The 15,532-nt window shown below is 44.2% G+C and overlaps 1 protein-coding gene across 1 annotated transcript in view; it reads right to left on the reverse strand.

Annotated features, from left to right (window-relative positions):
* LOC110487919 (ataxin-1) overlaps positions 1-15,532 on the reverse strand; it is a 179,943-nt gene that overhangs the window by 90,727 nt on the left and 73,684 nt on the right. The window contains exon 2 of the mRNA XM_036971340.2: positions 2,817-3,232. The gene's annotated coding sequence lies outside the window, so the exon portion shown is untranslated. The remainder of the gene's footprint in view (positions 1-2,816; positions 3,233-15,532) is intronic.

The following is a 15,532-nucleotide window of genomic DNA, read 5'->3' on the forward strand; positions in this document are numbered from 1 at the left end:
GGCAGAACGACAGATTTGTAACTTGTCAGCTCAGGGATTTGAACTTGCGACCTTTCGGTTACTAATCCAATGCCCGAACCATTATGCTACCCTGCCGCCCCGTTGCCCCAACCTACCATGGAGTCAGCAGGAGCAGGTACCCCGGTTAGAGGAGTCGAGGAGTGCGTCCAGGAACATTCCGCTATGTTACATCATCTTGGTGCCATGATGGATCGCGTTATCTAGACTATGGACCGCTGGGAGAGACAGGAAGTCTCTCCAGTGCCTCGACTAGCGCAACCGGGGTTACCTCTACCCGTCCCGTCCGGAGCCAGTCTCAGTGGGATGCGTCTCTCCCTTCCCAGGGAGCATGATGGGACGGCAGCACAGTGCCAGGGATTCCTGTTACAACTGGACCTCTACCTGGCCACTGTGTACTCAGCTCCCTCGGGAAGAGCCTCTCAGGAAGAGCTCTGGAGTGGGCAAACACTGTGTACTCAGCTCCCTCGGGAAGAGCCTCTCAGGAGGAGCTCTGGAGTGGGCAAACACTGTGTACTCAGCTCCCTCGGGAAGAGCCTCTCAGGAAGAGCTCTGGAGTGGGCAAACACTGTGTACTCAGCTCCCTCGGGAAGAGCCTCTCAGGAAGAGCTCTGGAGTGGGCAAACACTGTGTGGGGAGAAGGAGACGCGACGTTGGACCACTTCGAGAAGTTCACCCGTCGCTTCCAGGCCGTCTTCGGCAATCCCCCCGAAGGTAGAGCGGAAGGGGGAACGGCTCTTCCATTTCCTCAGTGAAAACGATGTACTGAGCAAATGTCAAATTGGCTTTTTACCAAATTATCATACGACAGACACACATATTCACCCTGCACACACTATTTGACAAACAAACAAATTAAAACAAAGGCAAAGTTTTCTCATGCTTTGTTGATTTCAAAAAAGCCTTAGACTCAATTTGGCGTGAGGTTCTGCTATACAAACTGATGGAAAGTGGTGTTGGTTGAAAAAATATTAAACATAAAATCCATGTACAAAAACAACAATTCAGCGGTTAAAATTGGCCAAAAACACACACATTTCTTTCCACAGGGCCGTGGGGTGAGACAGGTACGCAGCTTAATCCCCACCCTCTTCAACATATATATCAATGACCAGCTGCAGTAACTATCTGAGTTCCCTGTTAGCAGTATGAACAATTGTGTAGTGGAGTCATCCACTATAGTTGTCCAGTGTAGTCAGTCATCCACTATAGTTGTCTAGTGGAGTCAGTCATCCACTATAGTTGTCTAGTGGAGTCAGTCATCCACTATGGTTGTATAATGGAGTCAGTCATCCACTACAGTTGTCTAGTGGAGTCAGTCATCCACTACAGTTATCTAGTGGAGTCAGTCATCCACTACAGTTGTCTAGTGGAGTCAGTCAACCACTACAGTTGTCTAGTGGAGTCAGTCATCCACTATAGTTGTCTAGTGGAGTCAGTCATCCACTATAGTTGTATAATGGAGTCAGTCATCCACTACAGTTGCCTAGTGGAGTCAGTTATCCACTATAGTTGTATAGTGGAGTCAGTCATCCACTACAGTTGTCTAGTGGAGTCAGTCATCCACTATAGTTGTCTAGTGGAGTCAGTCGTCCACTACAGTTGTCTAGTGGAGTCAATCATCCACTATAGTTGTATAGTGGAGTCAGTCATCCACTACCGTTGTCTAGTGGAGTCAGTCATCCACTACAGTTGTCTAGTGGAGTCAGTCATCCACTATAGTTGTATAATGGAGTCAGTCATCCACTACAGTTGCCTAGTGGAGTCAGTTATCCACTATAGTTGTATAGTGGAGTCAGTCATCCACTACAGTTGTCTAGTGGAGTCAGTTATCCACTATAGTTGTATAGTGGAGTCAGTCGTCCACTACAGTTGTCTAGTGGAGTCAGTTATCCACTATAGTTGTATAGTGGAGTCAGTCATCCACTACAGTTGTCTAGTGGAGTCAGTCGTCCACTACAGTTGTCTAGTGGAGTCAGTTATCCACTATAGTTGTATAGTGGAGTCAGTCATCCACTACAGTTGCCTAGTGGAGTCAGTTATCCACTATAGTTGTATAGTGGAGTCAGTCATCCACTACAGTTGTCTAGTGGAGTCAATCCACCAATCACACACACACACAAACACAGCCGCTCGGTAGTGGAACTTCTGTCACAGAACACCAGGGTTGTAAACACTGTGGAATCTAAGTCTTCGAATCAAATGGCACCCTATTCCCTATGTACTGGACTAATTTTGACCACAGTCTATAGGTTTTTGGTCAAAATTAGTGCACTATATAGGGAATAGGGTGCCATTTGGGACATAAGCTAAGCTATGAAGTTCTGTTTACAACATAGCGCTTTAGTATGTGGTCTGTGCTGGGCTGGGTTTCAATGTAGAACCTTATTTCCTGTTCTCTCCCCTGCACCCTTGTCCTCTCCTGATTGGACTAGATAGCTCTGGCCAGCCAGATCTGTCCTTCGCTTGGATAACCCTGACGACCTCAGGAAACTGACAACATGGTAGCTCGGTATCATTAAAACCTGAAGCATTCTGGGTTGGTAAGGCAATGAACTGCAATGCATTTTGTGTACACAACACGACCTACCTCACTCGCTTTTCATCCTACATACAGTACCTATTCTTCAGATGAAACTAGTAGATGAGGACAGCAGCTCTGTCTATACAAGCACATATAGTAGCAGAAGAAGAAATGTAAAAAAAGATATATACAAATTCATTCATTCTTGCTTGGACAACATACATGCTTATATAGTAGGAGGCTGAGACTACAACTACAACAGAACCAGTCTTACCTGAGGGTAGAAGGCAGTTGGTCCTGGCCTGGCCTGGTCCGGTGGTCCAGTTGGGAGAAACCAGAAAGAGGTTCAGTTGAACCCAGGGGACCAGTCAGTACTGTGGTTCAGTTGAACCCAGGGGACCAGTCAGTACTGTTGTTCAGTTGAACATAGGAAACCAGTCAGTACTGTGGTTCAGTTGAATCCAGGAACCCAGTCAGTACTGTGGTTCAGTTGAACACAGGAAACCAGTCAGTACTGTGGTTCAGTTGAACCCAGGAAACCAGTCAGTACCGTGGTTCAGTTGAACACAGGAAACCAGTCAGTACTGTGGTTCAGTTGAACCCAGGAAACCAGTCAGTACCGTGGTTCAGTTGAACCCAGGAACCCAGTCAGTACTGCAGCCTCGCTCCAGGTGCTTTCACCCTGATTCCCTGCAGAGAGGAGAGAGAAGACATGTTACATTTGAGTCATTTAGCAGACGCTCTTTTCCAGAGCTACTCACTGGAGCAATTAGGGTTAAGTGCCTTGCTCGAGGGCACGTCGACAGATTGTACACCTAGTCGGCTCGGGGATTCCAATGCTCTTAACCGCTAATCTATCTTGTTCCTTAATATGGAAGGGAAAGTGTGTGTTTGTGATTATAGTACCGTTTGGAAACCAGCCTGCAACAGCCGTGTGGCTGAGCTGATAAAGCATGGTGCGTGGGTTTGTTTTCCATGAAGGACCAGTATGAAAATGTGTGCACTCTCTACTGTAAGTCGCTCTGGATAAGAGCATCTGATAAAAAAAATTTTTTTTTAAACATCATTCAATAGGGATGACTACTCCTGTCTACTGAAGTCACAGCTCAGATCAAAACATTTAATGACCCCACAATTAAGGCTGTGGTGGTCATGACATTTTGTCAGCCGGTTATTGTCATATAAATAACTTCCGAACTCACGGTAATTGACTGTTAATTAACATAAACACATTTAGCATCTCGAGGCCTCCACACATACAAGCCGCTAACACGAGCCTTTGGAACGTCTACATTTAAAAAAGTATAATAAATCAATTTAATACACAGCATCACAATAAATATATGATTTATTTTAGGCAGGTCTAAAGAAACACTTTGATAGCTATGACCAGGGTAGCCTAGTGGTTTGAGCGTTGGACTAGTAACCGGAAAGTTGCGAGTTCAAACCCCCGAGCTGACAACGTACAAATCTGTCATTCTGCCCCTGAACAGGGAGTTAACCCACTGTACCTAGGCTGTCATTGAAAATAAGAATTTGTTCTTAACTGACTTGCCTAGTTAAATAAAGATTTTAATTTTACCAACTTTTTTTGTTTTGTTTTTACACCTTTATTTAATCTTTATTTAACTTGGCAAGTCAGTTAAGAACACATTCTTATTTTCAATAATTAAGTCTGATTTGATAGAGCAGTCTGACTGAGCAGCAGCAGGCCCGTAATCTTTCATTCAAACAGCACTTTCGTGCGTTTTGCCAGCAGCTCTTCGCAAGCACTGTGGCTGGTGTAACCAATGTGAAATGGCTAGCTAGTTAGCTGGGTGTGCGCTAATACTCTTTCAAACGTCACTGGCTTTTAGATTTGGAGTAATTATTCCCCTTGCGCTGCAAGGGCCGCAGCTTTTGTGGAGCGATGGGTAACGATGCTTCAAGTGTGGCTGTTGTCGATGTGTTCTTGGTTCGAGCCCAGGTAGGGGCGAGGAGGGGGACGGAAGATATACTGTTACACTGGCAATAATATAGTGCCTATAAGAACATCCAATAGTCAAAGGTATATGAAATACAAATGGTATAGAGAGAAATAGTCCTATAAATACTATATTAACTACAACCTAAAACTTCTTACCTGGGAATATTGAAGTCTCATGTTAAAAGGAACCACCAGCTTTCATATGTTCTCATGTTCTGAGCAAGGAACTGAAACGTTTTTTATATTAAAATAAGTGTCAATTCAGTATTGTTGTAATTGTCATTATTACAAATAAAAAATAAAAACAAATCGGCGGATTAATCGGTATCGGCTTTTTTGGTCCTCCAATAATCGGTATTAGTATCGGCGTTGAAAAATCATAATCCGTCGACCTCTACTCTGGACGGTTCTGACTTAGAATATGTGGACAACTACAAATACCTAGGTGTCTGGTTAGACTGTAAACTCTCCTTCCAGACTCACATTAAGCATCTCAAATCCAAATTGAAGTCTAGAATCGGCTCCCTATTTCGCAACAAAGCCTCCTTCACTCATGCTGCCAAACATACCCTCGTAAAACTGACTATCCTACCGATCCTTGACTCGGCAATGTCATTTACAAAATAGCCTCCAACACTCTACTCAGCAAATTGGATGTAGGCTATCACAGTGCCATCCATTTTGTCAACAAAGTCCTATATACTACCCACCACTGCGACCTGTATGCTCTCGTTGGCTGGCCTTCGCTACATATTCATCTCCAAACCCACTGGCTCCAGGTCATCTATAAGTCTTTGCTAGGTAAAGCTCCGCCTTATCTCAGCTCACTGGTCACCATAGCAACACCCACCGATAGCACGGGCTCCTGCAGGTATATTTCACTGGTCATCCCCAAAGCCAACTCCTCCATTGGCCGCCTTTCCTTCCAGTTCTCTGCTACCAGTGACTGGAAATAATAGCAAAAATCACTGAAGCTGGAGACTTATATCTCCCTCACTAACTTTAAGCATCAGCTGTCAGAGCAGCTTACCGATCACTGCACCTGTACACAGCCCATCTGTAAATAGCCCACATAACTACCTCATCCCCATATTGGTATTTTGGTTTGCTCTTTTGAACCCCAGTATCTCTACTTGCATGTCAACATCTGCACATCTATCACTCCAGTGTTTAATGCTAAATTGTAATTATTTAGTCACTATGGTCTATTTATTGCCTTACGTCCCTAATCTTACTACATTTGCACACATTGTATATCTGATTTTCTATTGTGCTATTGACTGTACATTTGTTTATGTGTAACTCTGTGTTGTTGTTTTTGTCGCACTGCTTTGATTTATCTTGGCCAGGTCGCAGTTATAAATGAGAACTTGTTCTCAGCTGGCCTACCTGGTTAAATAAAGATGAAGTAAAATATTGCTAAAGTTTGTTGACACTAGACCAATTGTGTACCAAAGACATCTTAAATCTATGGTTTTTTTAAAATGTTTTTCTGCTGTGCGTAATTTGCATTAGGCTATTAGGCTACATATCGTATAATGACACAATCATTATTTTAATTCCGTTTTTCGGTCTTGGGCTCATATATATATATATATATACATATATATATATATATATATGTGTATGCATCAGCTCTAACTTGCATATGGGTGTTTTGAATTAATGATCGCCTTAGAAAGCACTGTCCATTTCGTTGTTGTTAGGCTTTGAAACAACATGCAATGACCATGTTTTCCACTCAGTTTCAACCTGTTGGTGAACTTCTTTCTTCAAATTGATCATCCCAGTGAGGTGAGTTTAAAAGCATGATAAGTGTTTGATGTGAGTGTCAGAGTGGCTAGAGGGACATTAGAGCCCTGAAGACCAGGCAATTAGGACCTGATGGAGGGATAAGAGCCCTGAGTACCAGGTCATTAGGACCTGATGCAGGGACAATAGAGCCCTGAGTACCAGGGCATTAGAACCTGATGGAGGGACAATAGAGCCCTGAGTACCAGGCCATTAGGACCTGATGGAGGGACAATAGAGCCCGGAGTACCAGGTCATTAGGACCTGATGGAGGGACAATAGAGCCTTGAGGACCAGGCCATTAGCGACCAAAAGGTCCTTACCAACACATGTCCAGAGTGCATAAGAGGAGATTACCGTGACTCAATGGTCACGTGGAATTTGACTGCTGGTGTGGCGGAAAAATGGTCACCGCAACAGCCCTACTAAGAGTGGTATATTTTCCACAGACAACCAGACACAACACTTCCAGTAGGCCAAACAAATACTACTGCTGGTCTACTACTCCTTCTATCCAAACACTGTATGTACAGTACAGTAACATTGTCTGTGTTTTTTAGGGAGTTTCCCAGACAGCCCAGCCTGCGTGATGACCCCTGACCTCTAACCTCTCCTTAGGGGTTGATTGGGAGGGACAGGGGGGTTAGTACAGTGGTTTTCCAGCTACATTCCTCTGGGGTGGACATTGTAGGGAGGAATGAGTGGTTAATCACCATGGTAAACAGTAATGTTACTTAACCCTCAGATCTCCCAAGAGAGAGAGACAGGGAGAGACAGGGAGAGAGAGAGAGAGAGAGAGAGAGAGAGAGAGAGAGAGAGAGAGAGACCGAGAGAGAGAAAGAGAGAGAAAGAGAGAGAAAGAGAGAGAGAGAAAGAAAGAGAGACAGAGAGAGAGAGAGAGAGAGAGAGAGAGAGAGAGAGAGGCTGCGCTACTGGGCAGGCTGGCAGACAGGCTGCATCCACTAAACAAACACAGTCCACTCTATTTATAGACCCCTTGCCCATTGGCATGGCAACCACAGCTGTTTACCCGCATCACAAACTAGTTTGCTTTTTAAAAATGTATTTTCTATTCTTCTAGGAAATCTTTAGCATGTTTAGCTTAGTTTTCCAGGTTGGGTCATCTCACAGCCTCAAGGCAGACATGAGATGTTCAATGTTAGCTTCATGTCTGTCTGACTGTCTGCCTTTCTGACTGTCTGTCTGTCTGTCTGTCTGAGTCTGTCTGTCTGTCTGTCTGTCTGACTGTCTGAGTCTGTCTGTCTGTCTGATTGTCTGTCTGACTGTCTGCCTTTCTGACTGTCTGTCTGTCTGTCTAAGTCTGTCTGACTGTCTGCCTTTCTGACTGTCTGTCTGTCTGTCTGTCTGTCTGTCTGTCTGTCTGTCTGTCTGTCTGTCTGTCTGTCTGTCTGTCTGTGTCTGAGTCTGTCTGTCTGTCTGTCTGTGTCTGAGTCTGTCTGTCTGTCTGTCTGTCTGTCTGTCTGTCTGTCTGTCTGTCTGTCTGTCTGATTGTCTGTCTGACTGTCTGAGTCTGTCTGACTGTCTTATTGTCTGACTGTCTAAGTCTGTCTGACTGTCTAACAGTCTGTCTGTCTGATTGTCTGTCTGACTGTCTGAGTCTGTCTGACTGTCTTATTGTCTGACTGTCTGTCACTCTGGTCTGTGTTTGTTTACTTGTTTGTATTTGTATGTTTACTATAGTTGTGTATGAGGCTTGGTGTCACCTGATCCAGTGTCAGTTCAGTTGCCCTCGGGGGCCTGAAAGGTACACTCCCAACTACACTAGTGCCGTTTGTTCCAACCTAGACTTGTACACAACACAAACAATAACTGCAGCCCTAGAAACCAGCATTTGATAGGTATTTGTTAGATATTACTGCACTGCCAGAGCTGAAAAAAACAAGCATTTCGCTACACCCACAATAAGATTAGCTAAACATGTGTATGTGACCAATAAAATTGGATTTGATTTGAGACAGTGATGTCCAGATATAAAGTATTTGACAGGGATATGATGTCCTTATTTGGACAGATAATGAGTGAAAGATTGCACATTTTCAATACAGATGCATATTCAGCATACTGTCACCTGTCATATCCTTCTATTTCCTTCTATTTCCTTCTATTTCTATGCTAGTTGTTCTGCCTTCTGCTCACAGTATGAGCTACTGTCGACTGGAGTGGTTTTGAAGTGTGTAAATGGGTGAGATCACCTTAGCTGGAGGGCTCCTGAATGGCGCAGCGGTTTAAGGCCCTGCATCTCAGTGCTAGAAGCATCACTACAGGCTGTATCCAGGCTGTATCACAACTGGCCGTGATTGGGAGTCCCATATGGCGGCGCGTAATTTGCCCAGTGCTGTCTGGTGTAGGCCGTCATTGTAAGTAAGAATTTGTTCTTAACTGACCTGGCATAATTCACAGAGCAACCTATACCTGGCATAATTCACAGAGCAACATATACCTGGCATAATTCACAGAGCAACCTATACCTGGCATAATTCACAGAGCAACATATACCTGGCATAATTCACAGAGCAACCTATACCTGGCATAATTCACAGAGCAACATATACCTGGCATAATTCACAGAGCAACCTATACCTGGCATAATTCACAGAGCAACATATACCTGGCATAATTCACACAGCAACCTATACCTGGCATAATTCACAGAGCAACCTATACCCGGCATAATTCACAGAGTAACCTATACATGGCATAATTCACAGAGCAACCTATACCTGGCATAATTCACAGAGCAACATATACCTGGCATAATTCACAGAGCAACCTATACATGGCATAATTCACAGAGCAATTTATACCTGGCATAATTCACAGAGCAATTTATACCTGGCATAATTCACAGAGCAACATATACCTGGCATAATTCACAGAGCAACCTATACCTGGCATAATTCTTCTTTGTAATCAATGAGTACAGTAGGGCCAGGAATGATAGGATGCTTCCCATCCACCCTCTGGTCACACACAAACTCCTCTTTCTCTATAATATGTTTATATACAGCATTGTAAAGATGTGCCAATAGTTAAAGTACAAAAGGGAAAATAATTTTATGTTGTATTTACGATGGTGTTTGTTCTTCACTGGTTGCCCTTTTCTTGTGGCAACAGGTCACAAATCTTGCTGCTATGGTGGCACACTGTGGGATTTCATCAAATAGATATGGGAGTTTATCAAAATTGGATTTGTTTTCAAATTCTTTGTTGTTCTGTGTAATGAGGGAAATATGTGTCTCTAATATGGTCATACATTTGAAAGGAGGTTAGGAAGTGCAGCTCAGTTTCCACCTAATTTTGTGGGCAGTGAGCACATCTTCTCCTGAGAGCCAGGTCTGCCTTCGGCGGCCTTTCTCATTAGCAAGGCTATGCTCACTGAGTCTGTACATAGTCAAAGCTGTCCTTAATTTTGGGTCAGTCACACTGGTCAGGTATTCTGACACTGTGTATTCTCTGTTTAAGGCCACCTAGCATTCTAGTTTGCTCAGTTTTTTTGTAAATTCTTTCCAATGTGTCAAGTAATTATCTTTTTGTTTTCTCATAATTTGGTTGGGTCTAATAGTGTTGCTGTCCTGGGCTCTGTGGGGTCTGTTTGTGTTTGTGAACAGAGCCCCAGGACCAGCTTGCTTAGGGGGCTCTTCTCCAGGTTCATCTCTCTGTAGGTGATGGCTTTGTTATGGAAGGTTTGGGAATCGCTTCCTTTTAGGTGGTTGTAGAATTGAATGGCACTTTTTTGTGTTTGTCCCATTTTGTGAATTCTTGGTTGGTGAACGGACCCCAGACCTCAAAACCATAAACAGCAATGTGTTCTATAACTGATTCAAGCATTTTTGGCCAGATCCTAATTGGTATGTCAATTTTATGTTCCTTTTGATGTGTGCTCTAGGACAACGGTGTCTAGATGGAATGTGTATTTGTGGTCCTGGCAACTGGACATTTTTTGGAACACCATTATTTTTGTCTTACTGTGAGTGCCCAGGTCTGTCAGGGCCCAGGTCTGTCAAGGCCCAGGTCTGGCAGAATCTGTGCAGAAGATCTAGGTGCTGCTGTAGGTCCTCCTTGGTTGGGGACAGAAGCACCAGATCATCAGCAAACAGTAGGGTTAGACCAGGTGCTGCACACTGTACTAGTGCCCTCACCAATTTCTCTCTCTCTCTCTAGTGCCCTCGTCAATTTCTCTCTCTCTCTCTCTAGTGCCCTCGCCAATTTCTCTCTCTCTCTCTCATCTTCCCTCACAGAATGAAAAGTCTTCTCCCTCTCTGAGGCCTGGCTCCCAAACGCTGGGCAAGGTTCATCTGGAAGAGGTCCATCCTCCTCAGTGAATTTTATTTAAAAAAATGTTTTTACACATTTAAAAAGGTTATCCTTTTTAAATAAAACTATACGAAATATAATCACGTCACCAGATAATTGATTAAAACACTGTTTAGCAATGCAGGTCTACAGTAGTCTCAACAGCAATCTGTAGGGTAGCTTCATGGTGTAGCCATAGGACAGCTAGTTTACGTCCTCCTCTGGGTACATTGACTTCAATACAAAACCTAGGAGGCTCATGGTTCTCACCCCCTTCCATAGACTTACACAGTAATTATGACAACTTCTGGAGGATGTCCTCCAACCTATCAGAGCTGTTGCAGCATGAACTGACATATTGTCCACTCAATCAAAGGATCAGAGAATGAATCTAGTACTGAAAGCATAAGCTACAGCTAGCTAGCACTGCAGTGCATAACATGATGAATCTAGTACTGAAAGCATAAGCTACAGCTAGCTAGCACTGCAGTGCATAACATGTGGTAAGTAGTTGACTCAAACATAGAGAAAGACAATAGGTGAACAGTTATGAACTAATTAATGTCTTCCAAAATGAAGGAGAAGCAAGAGAAAAACAGAGTCTTTTTTTGTTCACTTACAGTTTCACTTACTTAGCTAGCTAGTTTAGCCTACTGAAATACCCTGCTCAAACAGAGGGATGCTATGTTAGCCAGCTGGCTATAACAGAGGGATGCTATGTTAGCTAGCTGGCTATAACAGAGGGATGCTATGTTAGCTAGCTGGCTATAACAGAGGGATGCTATGTTAGCCAGCTGACTATGACTATCCAACACAACACTGAAACTCTTCCAAGTCAATTTCTTGCCACCGGGGCCCCGCCGGTGTAACTGCTTACTGACTGTACACTGTAACGTCACTACATAATTGTAGCGGGTTTACTAACACGTTAGTTCTATTAACTAGTACGTTACTTTAGCTAGTATGGTGACAACGATGTGGGCTGTGTGTAGTGGTTTGGTCACATACAGCTGATGTGTTGTGCATTGAAGTCCATAAGAGAAGGGAAGAGGTGAGAGGAGGACAGCGCATGGATGCGAGAAGGAATACAACGTGGCTGTTTGTTTACGTGTGATCAGTGGGTATATTCATTCCGCCGATTCTGTTGATAAACGTTTCTTAAACGGAAGCAAACGGAACAAAACAGGGATAAGCATACTTGAATTTGCCCAATAGAAACTCTTGTTTGCAACTGTTGGACTAATGATTACACCCTAGATCAACTAGATCAACTAGATGCAGGCAAGAATGTGTCACTGTCTGTCCATGTGTCACTGTCTGTCATCTCAAATGTTTCTCTTGACCTGTGTGCACCTACATTGTAAACTTTCATTCATAGGCTAGGTTGTAGCAACCACATGATGGGTAAAGGGAAAATTAGAGTATCATGTAGTAGCCTATACCTATCGATGTTACATTGAGCTGTATGAATGGAATATGATTGACAGCCATCCAACATGCTGTAATTTTAAGTGGTCCCCCCTCATCTTAAACACCACTGACCAGCACTGGTATCAGTGGGTTTCACCAGGTATCACTAGGTATCCGTGGGTATCAGTTGGTATCACCAGGCATCACTAGGTATTCGTGGGTATCAGTTGGTAACAGTGGGTATCACCAGGTATCACTAGGTATCCGTGGGTATCAGTTGGTAACAGTGGGTATCACCAGGTATCCACAGGTATCACTAGGTATCAGTGGGTATCACCAGGTATCAGTGGGTATCAGTAGGTATCACTAGGTATCAGTGGGTATCACTAGGTATCAGTGGGTATCACCAGGTATCAGTGGGTATCACTAGGCATCAGTGGGTATCAGTGGGTATCACTAGGTATCAGTGGGTATCACTAGGTATCAGTGGGTATCACCAGGTAACAGTGGGTAACACTAGGTATCCGTGGGTATCAGTTGGTAACAGTGGGTATCACCAGGTATCCACAGGTATCAGTTGGTAACAGTGGGTATCACCAGGTATCCACAGGTATCACTAGGTATCAGTGGGTATCACCAGGTATCAGTGGGTATCAGTAGGTATCAGTAGGTATCAGTGGGTATCACTAGGTATCAGTGGGTATCACTAGGTATCAGTGGGTATCAGTGTCTCCTGACCCCTCCTGTCTCAGCCTCCAGTATTTATGCTGCAGTAGTTTATGTGTCGGGGGGCTAGGGTCAGTTTGTTTATCTGGAGTACTTCTCCTGTCCTATTCGGTGTCCTGTGTGAATCTAAGTGTGCGTTCTCTAATTCTCTCCTTCTCTCTTTCTTTCTCTCTCTCGGAGGACCTGAGCCCTAGGACCATGCCCCAGGACTACCTGACATGATGACTCCTTGCTGTCCCCAGTCCACCTGACCGTGCTGCTGCTCCAGTTTCAACTGTTCTGCCGTATTATTATTCGACCATGCTGGTCATTTATGAACATTTGAACATCTTGGCCATGTTCTGTTACAATCTCCACCCGGCACAGCCAGAAGAGGACTGGCCACCCCACATAGCCTGGTTCCTCTCTAGGTTTCTTCCTAGGTTTTGGCCTTTCTAGGGAGTTTTTCCTAGCCACTGTGCTTCTACACCTGCATTGCTTGCTGTTTGGGGTTTTAGGCTGGGTTTCTGTACAGCACTTTGAGATATCAGCTGATGTACGAAGGGCTATATAAATAAATTTGATTTGATTTGATATCACTAGGTATCAGTGGGTATCACTAGGTATCAGTAGGTATCAGTAGGTATCAGTGTGTATCATTAGGTATCAGTGGGTATCAGTGGGTATCACTAGATATCACCATGTATCAGTGGGTAGCACTAGGTATCAGTGGGTATCAGTAGGTATCACTAGGTATCCCTAGGAATCAGTGGGTATCACTAGGTATCAGTGGGTATCAGTAGGTATCAGAACTCCCAGCCGAGCCCAATCACTGTGTGTGTGTGTGTGTGTGTGTGTGTGTGTGTATGTGTGTGTGTGTGTCCTATCGGAAACCAAAGTTCACCTCAGAACCTCTGTACAGCCAGGTGTCCTGACCTGTTTCCCAGTAGTTACCTGACTATCATGCTGCACTGTGCTGCTGACACACTTAAACACACTACAGCAGAACGCCAAACTGGCCTGACCATAAAGTACTATGTGTATGGTAAAAGAGTAGCATGATAATAGCAGACGTGTCTGTGTGTGCATGCGTGTGGGAGAGTGCATGAATGCGTGTGTGTGTGTGTGTGTGTGTGTGTGTGTGTGTGTGTGTGTGTGTGTGTGTGTGTGTGTGGGAGGCATCATAATGTAGAAGCCCAGACCAAACTAGGACAAGCCCTGACACTCTGACACAGCAAACGGACACGTTGACAGATCTAACCATCTATGAAAAATGGTGAGAAAGCATTGAGCCAGACCACCACCGCGGTACTAAAGTAGCACTCACTGTCGGAGGAGCTGCTAAACGTATTGCTGAATAAAAGCAAAAGTTGTTTGTCAGACATGATACTAGTCGAACCGCAAAGGTGGCTGCTACAAGTGGATTTCAAGAGGATGGATTCAACACTGGGCCTTCAGATGTCAGAACCTTTTCTTATTACCTGATAGAAACCACTGGGGACAGGAAAAACCTTTCAAGAACCAAGTCTAGACTAACCTGAAGAGGAAATGCCCAATAAGGAGGAACGGTAGACATGGACTAGAAGTCTGTAACAGTCAACCCTTGCTTCAAGGTCAAGGAGAGTTCATTACACAATTGTCTCCATCTCCAACTCTCATCTTTCTCTAATTTTCTCGCTCTCTCCCTCTTTCTCTTCCCGGTCTTTCTTTCTTTCTCTGATGATAGGATTCCCTCTGGGAATGACATCATCCTGAAACATGTGATTGACATGTGAGGAGGAGAAAGAGAGAGATATTTTTATTTTACCTTTATTTAACTAGGCAAGTCAGTTAAAAACAAATTCTTATTTTCAATGATGGCCTAGGAACAGTGGGTTAACTGCCTGTTCAGGGGCAGAACGACAGATTTGTACCTTGTCAGCTGGGGGATTTGAACTTGCAACCTTCCGGGTACTAGTCCAACGCTCTAACCTCTAGGCTACCCTGCTGCCCCGAGAGAGAGAGATAGAGAGAGAGAGAGAGAGTAGAATGAGAGCGAGAGCGAGAGAGTAGAGATAGAGAGAAAGACACAGACAGAGAGAGCGAGAGACAGACAGACAGACAGACAGACAGACAGACAGACAGACAGACAGACAGACAGACAGACAGACAGACAGACAGACAGACATACATAGGAGTACAGTACGGCACAGTAAGAGTGGGTTTTCCAAGAGAGGATTCACACATTGTGTGTTTGTGTGTGTGTGTGTGCATTAGAGTACCGTTTGATATAGAGGAGCACACACACACACACACACAAACCTCTAGGGTGTACTAACACATGGTGACAGAGTGCACTAACTCCACACATCAGAACGACAAGCATCACCTGAGGGAATTATCCAGCATTCCTGAGTCGTGCCCAGTTAGAGGAGTAAAGAAGGAGAGAGAAGTGGAGAGAGAAGAGGAGAAAGAAGAGGAGAGAGGAGAGAGAGAGGAGAGAGAAGAGAGAGAAGAGGAGAGAGAGAAGAGGAGAGGGGAGAGAAAAGAGGAGAGAGAAGAGGGAGTGTAGTGTGTGTGTGTGTGTGTGTGTGTGTGTGTGTGTGTGTGTGTGTGTGTGTGTGTGTGTGTGTGTGTGTGTCCAGCTCAAGCTGTTTCCCTTATATTTTTGTCTTCCTGCCAAGAAATTCTGTGTAAATACAACTAAAGCTCCATCCTCTTCCTCTGACCTTCTTTCGTTTCTAGGTGAAACCAAATTACTCATTCATTTTCACGAACACCTTGTGGTTTCTGTCCGGAGTGTTCACCATCCTTGTGATCATTGC

This window comes from Oncorhynchus mykiss, chromosome 30 (assembly GCF_057628025.1).
Source record: "Oncorhynchus mykiss isolate SJ-2025 chromosome 30, ASM5762802v1, whole genome shotgun sequence".
NCBI lineage: Eukaryota > Metazoa > Chordata > Actinopteri > Salmoniformes > Salmonidae > Oncorhynchus > Oncorhynchus mykiss.